The sequence below is a fragment of the Crocuta crocuta genome, unplaced genomic scaffold (assembly GCF_008692635.1).
Source record: "Crocuta crocuta isolate KB4526 unplaced genomic scaffold, BGI_CrCroc_1.0 scaffold170, whole genome shotgun sequence".
Classification (NCBI taxonomy): Eukaryota; Metazoa; Chordata; class Mammalia; order Carnivora; family Hyaenidae; genus Crocuta; species Crocuta crocuta.
Genome location: NW_027527853.1, coordinates 6773284 through 6789568, shown reverse-complemented (window position 1 = coordinate 6789568; position 16285 = coordinate 6773284).

The window sequence follows — 16285 nt, the reverse complement described above, 5'->3', positions numbered from 1 at the left end:
AATGGGCATCACTGTGTTCCAGTAAAGCTTTATTTACAGAAACAAGCAAGCAACTGGATTTGCCCCCATGGACTGTAGTTTGCTGACCCCTGATCAAAATGGTGGGTATATGCATGTTCACTATACAGTTCTTTCAAATTTTCAGTATATTTTAAAGCTTTAATAATAAACTGTTGGGGTGAGGGAGGAATAGGACTATGAATTATCCAAAGGTTTTTAACTATTATGCAAAGCTTTAAATACCAAAAGCTTATAATTCTCCCCAAGTTTTTGTTTTTATATATGCTCTTTGATAAACCCTTCAGATGGTAAAAGCTCTATATCAAACTTTCTGAAATGTCTTTAGGTTTAGACATTAAAATCATCCTGAAAAAGAATGATCCAAAATGGCAACAGTAATAAGAAACATTTCATCCCTGCTTTTCTCCCTCAGTGCTGCATGGGGACTTCCCACTTCCTGTCAGGGAAGTGCAGGTGGATGTTTTTGTGGCACTATTATTTTATATGCAGCGCATGTGCCTTTTTCCAGACTCTTTCTTTTTAATGTTCCATTATTTAAAGTCGACATCATCTGAAATTGACAGCAGTGACGTTTCAAGTTGTGTTATTTCAAATATTTCTGTCTAGTGCTCGCTTCGGCAGCACATATATTCAAATATTTCTGTCTACATCGTGCTTAATATAATTTGACACATTTTCATTTTCTTCACAATGTGGATTTTTTAAACAGTTCATCTGGTAGCTGTGACATTGGTGCTGTGACACTGGTTACTTTAAAACATTAAAAAGAACCTCAGTGTGTAGGTGCTTATAATATCGGCCTGCTAGACAGAGCAAGATGATAAGCAAGACATAAAATATCACTTAGGATACATGTAGCCTTCTTGAACTGAAGCAGAAAAATTGTTTCATAGTCCTGGCTTGATTCATAATCAAACCAGACCTTGGGAGGCAGTTGTAGTGTCTTTGTTCCTGACAGAATTTTTCTTCAGGCCTGTGAAGTCCTTCTGGCCTTAGGGCCAAAACTGTTCTCCACAGGGATCAAAACATGGGATCAGGGAGAAAAATCATTTGTGTGGTAGTGTTAGTCCCAGCGTGATCACAGGTGCCTCTCTTGTGGCTCCCAGTCCTCCAGGATGCTAAACGTTGCCTGTCTGCCGAAACTGACGGTCCCACCCAACCTTCCTGCTACTTGGCTCTTTCACAGAGGACACCCTTCGTGTAAGATCTCCCCGGAGGGGCCGGCCCTCTTCCTGTGCTGCAGTCACCTGCCCTGAAGCAATGGTCGCCCACCTTATTCTGGAGAGGCACCATTTTAAATAAAGAAACTGAGACTGAGAGATGTTAGATTAATACACTGCCTTCCCTCCTGCTTCTGAACACTTCTGTCTGCCTGCCCACCACCATTTCCTGACAAGACCACTGTCTTCGTGAGATATGGCAGAGAGTACAAATTCTGAAGTCAAAGAGATCAGGCTTTGGCTCACGCAACTGCCACTTACTAGTTATGAATTTGGGTCAGATAATTTAACTCTACTGTGGTTGGCTGATAATGGCTCCTAACACATGTCCACATCCTAATCCTGGAACCTGTGAATGATACCTTATATGGCAAACTTTTTGCCATATAATTAATTAAGGGTTAATTAAGGGTCTTGATTAATTAAGGGTCTTGAAATGAGGAGATTATCCTGATTATCCAGGTGGACCCTGAATGCCATCACAAGTATCCTTATAAAAAAGAGACCAGGAACGTGGATACCACACCCAGGAGAAAGCTATGGGTGTGGAGATTGGAGGGATGGTGCCAGAGTCAAAGAATGTGACAGCCACCAGAAGCTGGAAGAGACAAGGAATGGGTGCTCCCCTGGAGCCTTCAAAGGAACCAGACCGACTGACATCTTGATTACAGGGTTCAGGCCTCCAGAACTGTGAGAGAATACATCTCTGTTGTTTTAAAGCCACAACTTTGTGGTAATTTGTTAAAGCAGCCACAAGAAACTAATACACCTGTTCAGCCTCTGTTTCTTCAGCTGTTAAACAGAAATAAAATATGTGAAAAAAAAAAACAGAAAGAAAATATGTGCCTTGCCAGGCTGTTTTGATAAAATTAACAAATGTGAAATATAATCCCAATCTCCAGATCATGGTAGGCGTTTGGTGCATAGCAGCCATGGTTCTATTACAATTATCTTCACTATTTTTTAACATGGATAGAAGAGTATAAGCCACATATCCTAAACCCATCACCACTGTTTTAAAAATCAGTTAAACTGGGATGCCTGGTGGCTCAGTCGGTTAAGCGTCTGACTTTAGCTCAGGTCATGATCTCATGGTTTGTGACTTTGAGCCCCACGTCAGGCCCTCTGCTGACAGCTCAGAGCCTGGAGCCTGCTTCAGATTCTGTGTCTCCCTGTCTCCTGCCCCTCCCTCGCTCATGCTCTGTCTCTCTCTCTCTCTCTCTCAAAAATAAATAAACATTAAAAAATGTTTTTGAATCAGTCAAACCAAATCTCCAATGGTTTATCTTTGTATAGGAAAAATTACATATTTATTTACAGTTTGTATCAAAATACTGCCTTTCATCAAGAAGCTCTTTTCTATACTGTTGCTATATTATTATGAAGTGCCGGATGTATTCATGCCAATAACTAAATAAGCCATGTTGCATTTTCCCAAGTATTTAATTGTGCGTTTTACCATAAATTACATGTTTGAAATGGAAAATAAACATTCCCAGCTGTTTTGAGGACAGCAAATCTAAATTCAAACTGCTGAATTCTGGAAAAACTACAGATCTCTTAAAGTATACTGCAATTTTTTTAAAAAACCAATGTCAACTGTTGCTTATTCAAGACGTGAACATTCACTGAGCTGTAATTAGGAGAGAGTAGGAGTTTTACGTGATGAAAGATTGCCTTCCCAAACACAGAACTGTAGTATGTTGGGGAGTACTCATTCATTTAACCAATGATTAAGGCTCAGTGCCAGACACTGGAAGATGCCAAGGTGAATAAGACCAGAGCCTCTTTACCATGGAGGGATTCAGTAGGGCCTAAAAATATAAGAGGATAGACTAAAATTCAAAAGAAGTGAAGGTAACATTTACCATTATGTGCCAGATACTGTATAACCCTTTACATGCACCCTCCTTTAATCCTCACCACAACCCTATGAAGTGGGGTTTTGACTTGGTTAACTCCCCAAGGATCACATAACTAGTTTAAGAAGAACCTAATCCCTGAGCCCCCTCTCTTAACTGCTACTGCAGAGGCATAAACTGCACAGAATGAGAACATAGAAAAGGAAGAGACTTACTAGGCCTGAGGGAAATGAGGAGCTTTCATCTCACAGATACATTTAAGTTGGGCTGAGGATGAGTTATGACTTCCTTTATGAAAGGAGGAAAAGGCCAAAAGTCACTCCAGCAGAGAGGAGCCTGTGAAACTGGGAGGCAGCAAGAAAGGACAATATATTCAAGATGACTTGAGTGCTGTTGAGCTTAGTGGCCAGGAGTACACTGTCCACAGAGAAGGACAACAAATGACTAAATGCTTTGGGGACAGACAGGATCATATCTGCATTTTAGGAAGGTACCCATGAGAAGGATGGGCATCACAGAAAGAAGTCAGTCCTGGAAGCAGGGACTTCTAGTCTGAGATGGGAATTAGAGCACCACCCACTTACCAGTTCCCACTGTATAATCAAACAAATGCAAAAGGAAGCACTTGATATTACTGTTGGAAAGCAGGGAAGGGTGCCATGCACATACCAGAAGACACTGCGGCAGAAGAGACCGCACTGATTGGTCACACTCATCTAAAACTATCTGAAATATATTTTAAGTTCACTGAGAAACTCCCCCACACACATACTACATTATATAATACAAAATAGAATTCAGTGGGGAAAAAAGACTTTTTTAAAGGGGTAGTATTAGATAGATAAAAGGGAAAATTCAACCAAGAATACAGTCATGAGTGATCACGTGCATGTAACAGAGCATCAAAATAGATAAAGCCAAAACTGCTGGAAATACAGAGAAAAGTACAAAATTGCAACCATAATAGGAGGCTTCAACACACCTCTCTCTTCTTAGTAGATCTAGTTAACAAAAGCAAACATGGCTAATGTGTAAAAGTATAATTGAAATCTTTAGTAATAATATATATCACACTTTGTATCCCATAAACTTTAAATTGTATCACATCCCAGTGGACAAGAAAATCTCCACACATTCCAAAAACTAAAAGATGATAGAGGCTACATTTCCTAAGCACAATACAATTAGTAAAAGGAAAAAAAAACACAAGCTAAATCATTTGGGACTACTAAACACTGTCTTAAATAGTTCGAGCCACAAAAGAATACAAAATTACAGTTACAAACTCTAGAAATAAATAGAATGCTACATATCCAGCTAGACATGTGGAGAAAAATACTCAGAGGACAATGTGAAGAAGCAAGTATTTATATTAAACAAACAAATCAAAATAACTCGAATATACTTTATTCAAGGAACTGTAAAAAGCACCAAGAAATAATTTAAAGGAAAGTATGAGGAAAGACACAATGCAGCAGCTCACAGCATAAATCAATCAATTCAAAGTATTGATTATTTTAAGAAATGGTTCATTTTTGAAGATCAATAAACCCTAACTCGGGAAAGCTTAATCAAGGTAAGAAGAAGAAATGCATACAACATAAGGAATGAGAAATGGGACACAAACACAAATTTTTTATATTTCTATTAAACAGATAATTTTCTGGAAATATATAGAGAGATATATTATAAAGTCTTTGATGAAAAGATGATAAATCTAATGGGATTGTAACCACAGGGAAAAACATTTTAATGTGTCAAAAAATATCCCCCCAAAGATACCAAGTTAGAGTCCCATGTGGTTTTATATATTGGTTCTTGAAAATCTTAAAGAGGAATACATAATTTACATCCTGATGAACATAGAAAAAGAATGTTGCCCAATTTATTTTACCAATATATATGATATAACTTCAATATCTAAACCTGAAAAATCATCCAAAAAATACAGTTGTCTAGCACATAGATTTAAAATTCTGAATAAAACATTGAATTATAATCTAGCAGTATATTTTTAAAATATCTTAATTTATAATTCAATTAATGTAATTCACCACGTTAAGAAACTAAAAATCTAAAAGCCATGTAAGCATCACAGTAGACATAGAAAAAGCATTTGACTTATAAACAAAAAAAAGAAAAGGAAAAGCATTTGACATCTAATTCTCAGCAAACTTGGAAAACAAGGGAACTTTTTCAACACAATAAAAAATATCTATGAAAAATGTACAGCTAATATCAAACTCGGTGGTGAAAGTCTGAATGTTTGCCACCCAAGATCAGGAACAAGACAAGACACAGTTAGCACTTCTAATCACCATTGTACTAGAAATTCTAGTCAGTGCAATAGATAAAAAAAGGAAATAAAAAGCATCTGGATTGGNCTGGATTATTACAGAAGAAGTAAAACCGTCATTACTCACAGATGGCATGTTTGTCTATGTAAAGTCTGATGGAATCTACAAAAAAGGTACCAAAAAGTAGTAAGTGAGTCTAGCAACGTTGCAGGATACAAGATCAATACCAAAAATCAATTGTATTTCTTCATTTCTATATTGTGATGAACAATGAAAATTGAAAATTGAAAAATAATACCATTCACAATAGCAACAAAAAAAATTAAATACTTTAGGGATAAATCTGACAAAAAATGTAGAGTGCCTGTACTCTGAGAACTACAAAACACTGAGGAAAAATTAAGGAAGAACTAAATACATGAAGAGACATATCATGTTCCTAAGTTTAAAATTCAATATTGTTTAAGATGGTGATTTTTCCCAAATTGGTCTGTAGATTCAACACAATCCCAATCAAAATCTCAGCAGTTTTTTAAATAAGTGAATGAGCTCATTCTAAAATTCACATAGAAATGCAAAGAACTTGGAAGTCAAACAACTCTGAGAAAGAACAGAGTTAGAGAACTAACCCTAACTGATTGCAAGACTTGTTAAAGAGCTACAATAATCAAGATTGTGTGGTAGTGGCTTACAGATAGATAAACTGACCATAGAACAGAATAGGGAATTTAGAAAAAAATACATACATTAACAACCAATTTTCGATAAGTGCAAAGGGGTAAAAAAGAATTCTTCAGAGTAGTCTTTCCAACAAAGAGGGCTAGGAAACTTGAATAACTTATACAGAAAAAACCAGCAACATCTGATCCATATCTTGCATCATATACAAAGATTAACTCAAAGTGAATCATAGACCTAAATGTAAAACCTAAAAAGTGTAAAACTTTTAAAAGAAAATATAGGATATATTTGTGACCTTGGATTGGGCAATGATATCTTAAATATGACAATAAAACCACAATCCATAAAAGGAAAAAAAATAATAAATTTGACTTCATCAAAATTAAAAACTGTTACTGTGTAAAAAGCACTGTTAAGAAATAAAAATGATAAGCAACGGACAGGAAGAAAATATTTACAAAGCATGTACCTGAGAATATATTTATATGATGAATATATAAAGAACTCTCAAAACTCAACAATTAGAAAACAAAGAACCCACTTTTCTAAAATACTCAACATATTTAGATACTTCACAATAAAGATCTATGGATGGCAAATAAGCACATAAAAAGATGCTCCACATCACTAGTTATTATGGAAATGCAAATTAAAACCACAAGGAAATACCACTAACTACCTATCGGAATAGCTTAAATTTAAAAGACTGATCATACCAAGTGTTGACAAGGATGTGAAGGAACTGGAATTCTCTGACAACGCCGAAGGAAGTGTTCAATGGTACCACCATTTTGAAAACTAGGTTAGTTCTTTATTTTTAAGAATTAAACACTCTTCTCAGTTTTCCCACCACAGATTCCTTCACCTGTTCTAGAATTTCAACTATGTATATGTATCACACAGTATATGTATATCATTTCGCTTAAAGCTTCTTTCATTTATCACAATGCCTTTGAAATTTATCTGTATTGTTGCATGTATCAATAGTTTTTCTTTTTATTGCTGAGCAGTATTCAATTGTGTGAATAAACCATAGTTTGTTTATCCAGTCTCTTATGAATGGACTGGGCTATTTCCAATTTGGGGTTATTATGAATAAAGCTATGAATGTTCTTAAAACAGTCTTTCTGTGAACCACATATTCTTTTCCTTTCTTTTTATGGGGGGGGTGGGGGAGAGAGACAGAGACAAGAGCATGAGCAAGAGAGGGGCAGAGAGAGAGGAAAACACACAATCTGAAACAGGCTCCAGACTCCATGCTGTCAGCACATAGCCCGATGCGGGGCTCAGACCCACAAACCGTGAGATCATGACCTGAGCCAAAGTCTGAACTTAACCATCTGAGCCACCCAGGCACCCCTCTGTGGACCACATTTTCATTTCTCTTGGGTAATGCCTAGAAATTAAATATCTGGATCATAAAGTAAATGCATGTTTCCTTTCATAAGGTTTTGCCAGAACTTTTTCCAAAGTGGTTGTACTATTTAAGATTTTTAACAACAATGTATAAAAGTTTTGGTTTTGAGTGGAGCAGAGGTGGGTACTGACTGAGCACAATCATTAGCAGTTTTCTGGGGTGTTGGAAATGCTTTATATCTTTATAGAAAGGTATATGTTTGGAGTAGCACACATGCATATATTTGTCAAAACTCAGCAAAGATGCGTTTTTGTGTACATTTCTTTTTTTGTAAACTGTATCACAAGAAAAACTGCAAACATATTGAATATTAGCTAATGATTTGCTTACTGAAATATTTAGGGTGAATTGTACTAGTGTTTGCAATTTACTTTGTAATGCATACCAAAAAAAAAAAAAAAATGGAGGGGCGCCTGAGTGGCTTAGTCCGTTAAGCATCCAACTCTCGGTTTCAGCTCAGTTCATGATCTCATGGTTTGTAGGTTCAAGTCTCCTGTCAGGCTCTGTGCTGGTGGTGTAAAGCCTGCTTAGGATTCTCTCTCTCTCTCTCTCTCTCTGCCTCTCTCTTTCTCTCTCTCTCCCTCTGCCTCTTCCCCACTTGCGCTGTCTCTGTCAATCTCAAATAACTAAACTTTTTAAAAATTGGATTGGACAGAGGGAAGTGGAGACAGGGATGATTGCATTGATAAATGTCTCATAAAGCAAGTACATAAAATGTTAATGATAAAAATTATACTGGCTATAAAGGCAGTCACTGTAAAAATCTTTTAATCTTCATTATGTGTTTAAAATGGTTCAAAAAAATACTGAAACTGAAAAAAGACATATACCTATCACAGGAGCCAATTCTTCATTCCACTATTAGGTACCTACCCAAGAGAAATTAAAGCCTGTGTCCACACAAAGACTTGTACACGAATGTTCCAAGTCAATCTCCCTCCAAAAGAGTTCATATATGATTTTACTTACATAAAATTCTAGAAAATGAAAACTAATCTCTGATGACAGAAAGCAGAACAGTAATTGCCTGGGGACAGGGTGTGGGGTGGAGTGTGGAGAAGGGCAGGGAGGGAGAGGGAAAGATTACAAATGGGCAGGAGGAAGTGTTTGGGCCTGGTTGTGGCAATGGCTTCACACTTATGTACATATGTCAAAACTCATCAGATTTTACACTTTAAGTAGGTACAATTTGGGGTATATCAGTTGTACCTCAATAAAGCTAGGGGTTTGGGGCTTCTTTGTTTTTCTAAATCCTAAAGAAAATATTAAAAATTTGATTCCAGCAGTATGTTTTAGAATATTTTAATAGCGTGAGATTTATGCAATAAATGCAAAGATTATATAATGTTGGAAAACAATTGCTAATATTAATTAACTGAAACTTAAATATTTAATGTATTTTAATATTCTGCATTTTTAATTCTAAGAGAATTTTATACATATTTCATAAAATGGTTTTTTAAAGTCTCTCAAGCTGATACCCAAAATGGTATTAATAGTAAAATAGTTTCCCATAAAGCCAAGAATGACCATCTTTTGCTACTTTTATTATTTTTTAGCTAATCTGACATTTCTAGCTAATAAAGTTAAATAAGTAAATTGAATAAGAGATATAAATACTGGAAAAAAGTGATAGAAATGTCATTATTTGTACATGAACTGGTTTTCTAGAAAAAGTTATAAAGATAAATGAAAGACTAGTGGAAGAAATTCCAGTAAGGAGGTAGTTTGTTACAAAACATGGAAAAATAATCATTTTCATACTTATTAATAATAAAAAAAAAGAAAATATCCCAGAATACCTTTAAAATAAATGTGCAGACCCAATATGAAAAAAATATGCAAGTCTTTAGTGAGGGGCATGGATGGAACTTAGAATACTAGAGACACAGGGACGCCTGGGTGGCTCGGTCGGTTAAGCATCTGACTTAATTTTGGCTCAGGTCATGATCTCATGGTTCGTGAGTTTCAAGCCCAGCATTGGGCTTCATGCTGACAATGCAGAGCTTGCTTGGGATTCTCTCTCTCCTCTCTCTCCCTGACCTACCCTGCTTCCTTGCTCTTGCAAAATAAATTTTAAACATTTTTAAAAATTTGTTCAATCAAAAAAAGAAAACCAGAGAGACATTTTATGATTCTAGAACAGGAAGATTCAGTGGTAAGATGCCAGTTCTGTAGAAATTAATCCAAAACAACACCATGGCCATCAAAATGCCAACAGAATTTCTCTTCAGTTTGACATGATTCAAATTTTATCTGCAAGAATGAACATACAAAAACAAAAGACAAAACAATATGATAAAGGAATATCAATGCAGGGAAACCTGTCCAACAAGCTAATAAAATGTACTAAGAAAGCACAATAACGTAAACTTGAAACTGGAATCTGGGCAGTTGTAGACACCTCAGTGGAACAGAGTTTAACATCCAGAAAAAGACCAGGATATGATGACAGTGGCATCTCAGATCAACTCAGCAGGTGTTTTAAGCACAAACTAAAAGAAGTCAAAATATAAAATGTAGAAACTGACAATAAAAACTTTAAACTTCTCTCTAACAGAAAATACCACAAACAAAAAAGACAAAATTGTGAGGAGAGGAGAAAAATACAACATGTATGACAGAAAACAAGGTTAGTTATTCACGTACAAAAGGATCTCTAACAAAATAATATGCCTCACTAGAAAAACGTGCAAATTGCTGAACAGTGAATTTTTAAGAAATGTTGATTAACGGACAAAGAATGAACATAATCATTACTATTAATCTGAGAAATGCATATTAAAATGATGAGATAATGATTTTCACCTGTCAAATGGGCGAAGGTACAAAAGCATAATAATACTAAATATTTACAAAAGTGACTTTTTGTTGCATTTGGCCAATGGGAGCCACCCAAAAGAAATAAGAAACAGGGGAGAAGGGTTGGAATTTTTATCTCCCCAATTAGGGATGTTGTTTGCCATGCTGTTCCTCTACCTCTCTCCACAATACCCATTAGATGGCCTCTCAGGAAGCTACAACTCTCATCAGGTTCTTCTTTTTTTAATATAATTTATTGTCAAGTTGGCTAACGTACAGCGTGTAAAGTGTGCTCTTGGTTTTGGGGGTACATATCCATGGTTCATTTCTTACATACAACCCCCAGTGCTCATCCCAACAAGTCCCCTCCTCAATACCCATCACCCATTTTCTCCCTCCCCTACCCTTTCATCAATCCTCATTATGTTCTCTGTATTTAAGAATTTCTTATGGTTTGCTTCCATCCCTCTCTGTTTGTAACTATTTTTTCTCTTTCCTCTCCACCATAGTCTTCTGTTAAGTTTCTCAAGATCCACATATGAGTGAAAACATGGTATCTGTCTTTCTCTGACTTATTTCACTTAGCATAATACCTTCCAGTTCCATCCACATTGCTGCAAATGGCAGGATTTCATTCTTTCTCATTGCCATGTAGTGTTCCATTGTGTAGATAAACCACATCTTCTTTATCCATTCATCAGTTGATGGACATTTAGGCTCTTTCCATAACTTGGCTATTGTTGAAAGTGCTGCTATAAACATGGGGGTACATGTGCCCCTATGCATCAGCACTACTGTATCCTTTGGATAAATTCTTTGTAGCACTATTGCTGGGTCGTAGGGTAGTTCCATTTTTAATTTTTTAAGGAACCTCCACACTGCTTTCCAGAGCAGCTGTACCAGTTTGCATTCCCTCCAACATTGCAAGAGGGTTCCTGTTTCTCCACATCCTCACCAGCATCTATTGTTTCCTGAGTTGTTAATTTTAGCCACTCTGACCGGATCTCACCAGGTTCTAATTAACATCTTCCTCCTAATAGCTCTTGAGACCCACAAGCCTCAGTAGAAAAGGTTTCCCGCAATACCTAATCTCTAGATGTTCCAGCCTGCTGGTTCCCCTAACCCTGTCTCCACCCCTCTGTAAATTCTCCCTTTATTAAATTCCCTTTAACAACCTCCTTGAGTGTGGCTTCCTGGTAGGCTCCTGACTGATTTTTAACCTTTTTTGTATGAATTTATTGTTTAGTTTATTGTTGGGGGAGGGAATGTATAAACACTAAAATGTTAGGACAGGTAACTTAGAAATATATGTTATACACACACACACACACACGTAAATTCAATAAATGATAATGTAGGAAGGAATTAGTCCAAAAAATTCCATTGCTTTGCTTTTTGTACAAAATGTCCATTTAGGGACACCTAGGTGGCTGAGTCAGTTAAGTGTCGGTTTCTTGATTTCAGCTGAGGTCATGATCTCACGGTTTGTGAGTTCCAGCCCCACACTGGGCTCTGTGCTGACAGTGCGGACCCTACTTGTGATTCCCCCTCTCCTTCTCATTCTGCCTCTCCTCTCCTCCCTCTCCTTTAAAATAAATAAATAAACTTTTTTTTTAAAGTCCATTTACACTTTAGCTATATACAGACTATTTAGGGGTGCCTGGTTAGGGCTCAGGTGTTGGAGCATGAGACTCTTGATCCTGAAGTTGTGAGTTTGAGTCCCACGTTGAGTGTAGAGATTACCTAAATAAAATAAAATCTTTTTAGGAAACTATACACAGACTATTTTAAAATTGCCTGTGAAAAATCAAAAACCTTAAAAGAAGAAAATATAAATTAAAATCCCTCACCTACTGAGGATTTGCCCAATCCAAGCCCCCTTCGTTAACCTTCTAGACTACTCTCAGAGCCTTTTAAACATCTCGCTCCTATTCTTCCCCTGTCCCAATCCATTCATCACATAATGGCCAGAAAATACCTTGAAGTTAAATCTGATCAAAACTCTTTAGTGGCTTCCTATCAAAATTAGGACAAAATCCAGAATCCTTACCATGACTCTACAACATCTGGCCCCCTATACATTTCTTGCTTTGTCTCACATCCTTTCTGGTTTCCCATTCTCCTCCAGCCACACTGCTCTTCTTTCAAGTCCTCAAACTTATCATACTCTCCCCCTTCAGGGAGTTCACATGTGCTTTTCTCTCTGCCAAACCACTTCCCATGCCTCTTTGCCTGTCTAACCCTTATTTATCCTTCTAGTCTCAGCTTAAATATTCCCTCCAAGAGGCTTTCCTCAACCACCACTACCCACACACACCCCAGTCTAAATTAGGTCTCTCTATTGTACCATCTTACACTTCGCCTTCATAGAGTTTACTTTGGCTTGTATTATATACTTATGTGATTATTTCTAGTGTGTTTTCCCACTAGAGCTAGATCATATACTACAAGAGAACAGGCGCCAGCAAATATCTCTTTGGCTCATCACTTTTTTTTTAACAGAGAGAGCACAAGCGGGGAGAGAGGTAGAGGGAGAGAGAGAGAGAATCTTAAACAGGCTCCATGTCCAGTACAGAGCCAGATGCAGGGCTCAGTCTCACAACCATGAGATCATAACCAGAGCCAAAGTCAAGAGCAGACATGTAACTGACTGAGTCACCCAGTCATCACTTTTATAACCAGCAGTCTGCCAGCATCTGGCACATGCTCTTGGTTGTTTGGGTTTTTTTCAACAGTTGGATTAATGAATACATGAAGATTCAGTTCAAGCCCCACTTCTTCTACAATTTCTTTCTCAATCACCCCCCTGCTCCTCCACTGGTAGATTTCAGCACTCATTTCCTTATTCCCACTGGATACTATACATAGAACTCACACTTGACAAATAGCCTCACTGAACTTATTTTGGGTTCTTAGATAAGCCAGTACTGCATGCTGTTTCTGAGTCTTCACATATGCTCTTTCCTACCTGCAGCACTGCTTTCCTCATTTAGCCAAATAATCCACCTCACATGGCCAAGATAAGCTAATGTTAAAGAATAAGTTGTGAACCCGCTTGAACAGTTCCCTCCCTAGGAAGGTGAGAGTAGACCTGCTTCTACCTTTTTACACCAAGACTTTTCAATGTGAAAACCACAGTAGAAATAGGAAATTCTAAAGTGATCCACTACTGTCCCCAGAATCACGCTTTGCTGCTGAATATATCACAGACTTAACTCCATCTGCCACCAATGGAGTGGAAATAAATAAACCAATTTTTCTAAACTGGCTTCAAGGACAATGTCAGTGCTATCTGTGTTAACAAAATTTCAGGCAGAAAAAAAAAAAGGAATGGTTACATAAGAGGAGAGAGCTTAATTTTCTACATAGTTGATTGGCTTTTGGGGAAGAACAGCCTTGAAAGTATCCAGAAATCAATTGATTGGGTAATGCACACTCAGCAACCCCAAAGTTGACATAGGATGAAAGTTAGGGAGGCCTTAATAGGCACTGTCCAAGTAAAGATGTGCCCTGAGAACCGAGAGGGAAAAAATGACTGACATGCACTGATACAAAGTCAACCGTCAGTGATAGGGCATGCACTATTTTTTATAAGAACATATGTTGCAGGCACCATAGATGTGCTCACTTGGCATCCATCTCTACCTTTGGTGCCTTGGCTACCTCTGCTATTGAAGGTAGGAAAACCAAATCATCACTTTCCCAACCTTTCTCAAAACTACGAATGGCTAGATTAAAAGTTTTGGCTAAATAAGACATCTCCATTCTCTCATTCACTTAAATCAAAAACGTGGAGTCATCCCTGACTCCTCTCTTTCTCCCACACCCCACAGCTGATCCATTTGCAAACCGTTTGCTCCACTTGGATATCAAATTCCAAGTCCAAATATTCCTCACACCTCCCCCACTACTATCTTGCTGTAAGTCACCATTATCCATTGCCTGGGCTATGGCAATAGTCTCTGCTTCTGTCCTGCCCCCTACAACCTATTTTCCAAAGAATAGCTAAAGATATCTTTTTAAAACACAAACCTCAGCATATTACTCCTTTGCTCAAAACCTTCCAATGTCCTTAAATACAATAAAATATAAACTCCTTGCCATAATCTACAAGGCCTTGCATGATCTGACTTCCAGCTACTTCATCAACATCTGTGGCCACCGCCCTCCTGCTTGCTCACTCTGTTCAGCACTACCAGCCTCCTTGCTGTTACTCAAACATACCAAGCACATGGCTTATCAGAGCCTTTCTGTTTGCTGCTCCCTCCACCTGGAACACTCTTCCTCCAGACACGTTTATTCAGGCCTCTACTCAGTCATCATTCTATCAGAGGCACCTTCCCCAAACACTGTATCTAAATGAGTGTGCTGCCCATCATTCTCTACCTTTTACTTCCCCTAACTTCATGCACACATTGCTACTTGGCTTTATATGTAATATGTTTGGGTTTATTTATTATCTGACACATACACACACATATACACACATATGCACACATGGTTATTTTTTTTACCACTATATCCCCAGCATCTAAAAAAGTGCCTAACATGTAGTAGGAGCTCAATAATCATATTTGTTGAGTTAGTAAACTTTCCATAGACCTCTGCCCAGCCTTGAGTTATACTATATGACCACGTTTTATCATTTCTTTTACTTTTCTAAGTTAATAGTTATGGCAGACATTGTTGTTCATTGTCCACCCATCACTTAAGCCTCACACCCAACCTCCACGACAATGAAACTCTGATCTGTTTGGGTAACCATAGAGCCATCGATTTACCCCAATCTCAACTGATGAATCATGGTTTTCCTGAACTGGTCATGGTCATCCTATTCCACTTTGCCACCGATTGTTATGCAGTAGACGTGTGATCTGATTTTGTCAAAGGAAAGTCAACTAAAAGATTTCCCTTCTCGATAGATACTGTATATTTGCACATATAGGTGGATTAGGAGGAATTTAGCAGAAGACCATGGGGGAGAAGAAAGGGGGAATAGTGGGGGAGAGGGAGAGAGGCAAACCGTGAGAGACTCTTGAATGCTGAGAACAAACTGAGGGCTAATGGGTGTGGGGGAGAGGGGAGGGGGGGTGATGGGCATGGAGGAGGGCACTTGTTGGGATGATCACTGGGTGTCATATGGAAACCAACTTGACAATAAACTATTTAAGAAAAAAAAAAGATTTCCCTTCTCAAATAAAGACGGTCTTAGAAGTAGCCAGTCTTTTGTGCCTTGTCTCTTCCTTCCTTCTTGGAATACAGGTGTGAAGAAATAATATTCAGAGTTGTGACAGTTCTCTTGCAGCCATGAGGTGACATGCAGGAAGGCTAAAAGTCACTCAGTGAAGATAGTAAGACGGAAAAGTAGAAAGACTGTAGGTCCTCGATGACATCATTGAGCCAGTGACTAAACCTGGAACTGCCTACGTCCAAAGTTCTTATTAAGTGAACAATAAATGTTCTTAGGGCTTAGGCTGTTGTTAGTTAGGTTTCCCTTTATTAACTGCCAAATGAAATCCTAACTGATTCAATTATTTTATTTATGGATGTGTTTGTGAGGACAAATGCATTTTTTCTTTACATAGTACATTCTGGATAAGAAAAGGGAAGGGAGAAGGGAGAGAGGAAAAGGAGAAACTTGTGGATGACATAATCCTGGAAGTGGCGTAAACTACAAGAAGGATGTGTGTGTGTGTGTGTGTGTGTGTGTGTGTGTGTGTGTGTATGAATATCTCACTCATCACCTAGTCTCAACTTCCTGTGCTCTTTTTTTAAATTTTTATTTTAATGTTTATTTATTTTTGAGAAAGAGAGAGAGAGAGAAAGAGGGGGAGAGGCAGAGAGAAAGAGAGAGGGAGAGAGAGCCAGAATCTGAAGCAGGCTCCAGGCTCCGAGCTGTCAGCACAGAGCCCAATATGGGGCTTGAACCCACAAACCATGAAATCATGACCCGAGCTAAAGTTGGACACTTAAACCAGCTGAGCC